Source organism: Tarenaya hassleriana, unplaced genomic scaffold (assembly GCF_000463585.1).
Source record: "Tarenaya hassleriana unplaced genomic scaffold, ASM46358v1 Cleome45, whole genome shotgun sequence".
NCBI lineage: Eukaryota > Viridiplantae > Streptophyta > Magnoliopsida > Brassicales > Cleomaceae > Tarenaya > Tarenaya hassleriana.
Genome location: NW_010967219.1, coordinates 312,498 through 315,517, shown reverse-complemented (window position 1 = coordinate 315,517; position 3,020 = coordinate 312,498).

Genomic DNA, 3,020 nt, shown 5'->3' with positions numbered 1-3,020 from the left:
CACATCTCAGGTGGTAAGTTGTACGGAGAAAGTATAACGGACCATAATGAATACTGCATACCAGACTGTCCGTACGGACTAAATCCATCAGTACACAAACAAAGATACATATTCCTAGGCTCAGCAGCGAAAGCATCTGATGGATGTTGCATTTCTCCATCAACGGTAGAATGCGAGGCATGCCATCTCATATGCGAAGCCGTTTGTTGTGATTCATACAAACGCTTCAATCTGTACGATACCGGCATATAGAACATCTTTTTATACGGAGTTTGTCTCCGTACATTCTTATTCGGACGGTATCTGTTAGTCCTACAGAATTTACACTTAACCAATTCTTTTTCTTCACCCCAGTACAGCATGCAACCATTTTTGCAAACATCAATCTTTTCATAAGGCATTCCCAAATTCTTCAACATAGCCTTCGTATCATAATACGATTCTGGAGCTTCGTTATTTTTAGGTAAATATTCACGCAACGTTTGACAAAATGAATCCATGCAACTTTCGGTGATATTTTAATTCGTTTTCATACTCATCAATCTTGATGCAAGAGATAAACGTGACTGACCTTCTTTACATCCTTCATAGATAGGATGATTTGCCATATCCAACATGTCGAAAAATCGTTTTGTTTCGACATTTGGCTCTTCCTGATCTTGTGATGAGTTTTGCTCAGCCAATGCCCCAGAAAAAGCATCTGTCACCATTTCAGCATAAGGATTTCTTACATCTATATCTACATCATACCTCTGCTCGGGCGCCGAGACATGTTGTCCCGTTGTGATTGTCCGAACTTCTTCTCCATGAAATCGCCAAATATAATAATCTTCCACAAATCCCCTTCGAAATAGATGTTTACAAACATCTTCTAGACTGCGATATTTAAAATTGCGACAACTTGTACATGGACATAACATTTTTCCACGTTCTTGGCACAACGGCTGCATAGAAGCAAAATTCATAAATTGTTCTGAACCGTTAATGAATTCTTGCGTTACCTCTTTTGTAATTGAATCAACTCTTTCGTATATCCACTGCCGGGACGAACGAATATTCAGATTTGTTGAAGAAGCCATTTTTAGGAGAATTTTTGGTGAAAGAATAGTAGAAGAATGATTTAGAGAGTGTTTTGAGCGAAAAATGGTCGGATGGTTTAAATAGACAAATATTCCAACGGATGTCTGTTGAAAATCCGTTGGAAATAACGTTACCGTTAAACTTTCCAACGGATATCCGTTGGAACATTTGCTGGCCGATAATGTTCGTCCGAGGATACACGTTTCACACTTACGATCATGGAAAACATAAATCCACGTTCAATTACGGAGTTTGTATAAAAAGCGGGTCATCTGAAGATCCTGATTTCTTTGGGGTTCTTCGGCAGATTTTTCAACTCCAGTATCCAGGATTATTGTTATATATAGTTATAAATTTTCTAATTAAAATTTTGTTGTCCCTACAATGACTTTTGTTTTCGTTTTTCATTTGTTTCTTTTCAAAGAACTCCGTAGTGGTTAATTGGTTGTAGTTTTGGTTTTAGTGATGATTGATGCCTATTTTAGAGATTTCATGTAAGGGTGGGCATTTCAAAATTCAGTTTACAATTTTAACGGTTCGGTTCGGGAATGGTTTATTCAGTATTCTAAAATTTGTATCAAATTAGTACCATATATTATTCGATTCGGTACGGTTCGGTTTTGTTTTTTATTAAAAAAATTAGATTTTCTTAAGTTTTTCGGGAATTTTATAAAGTTCAGTTTGGAAATACGCGGTTCGGAAAAAATATCAAGATTATACAAAATATTATAAAACTAATAGAAAAATATATCTACTTAAAAGTGTCATAAAAATACATAAATTCCAATGTAACCGTTAACGTTTCGATTTTTCAAAAATGTTGTTAAAATCTAATCTAACAATTTCTACGGTGTTCGTTAGACTTATTTCAGATAAATAAGTTACTTCAAACATCAATGGAAAAACTATCGTTTTGGGTCTTGATTTGATTACTATAAATAAAAGTGTCGAGTCCTGTTACAATCTGGATATATCGTTTTATTTGAAATTCTAACTCTTTAATCGATGGTTTACGAGACTATATATGTGTCACGGGAACTAAATCAACTCATTCATCATATAAACGAGGACGAATATTGAATGATCATATAAAATAAATTTGGATGATAAGAATAATAGAAAGTAATTTAACAAAATCAAGACCAAATAAAAGAAAATACCTAATTAAATGAGACTCAAATTCATATATTTAAATTAGAAATGAATTGATTTTATATAAGTTATTGAACCAATATTATTATGATTAAATATATATGACATGCAAATATAATATAATATTAGTTTTTAGTTTTTTTAGTATAAAGATGACAAAACATATACTTTTAGAATTTAGAATATAATGTGACAAATAATAAAGTCCTAGGATTAGTATTGTATTTTATTAATTTGACTAAATTAAATAGATATCTATAAATAAAATATAGGTGATATTATACAAATTTAATATTTTACCAAAATTTAAATACGGATGATATTATAATAAATATTAGTATAATGTTAAATATATATAATTTCATCAATATTTCAATTTTATAGATATATATTTAATTAAACCAAATTCATGAAATACAATATTAATTACATTTTAGGAAAAAATCGTCTATTTATTTTTTTGTGAAAAAAAAGATTGTGAGTCTTGCAATAAGAAATAAAAGAAAAAAAATAATATTGTTGATATTAGATAAAAATAACTATTATAAAAACAATATAACTCATCATTAGACCTTTTAATTTGTAATTCCAGTAAAATAAACATGTATAAAAGCTAAATCAGTCAAATAAAAAAGTTTATACTGATATCATTAACTGATTCTATTTATTGGTTCTTCAAACCAGAAATTTCATCTTTCTTCAAATTTCAGACCATATAAAATAGTTCAATTCTATTTTTTGCTAACATTTTTATTTTACAACTTAATAAATAGAGTATTTGATGACAA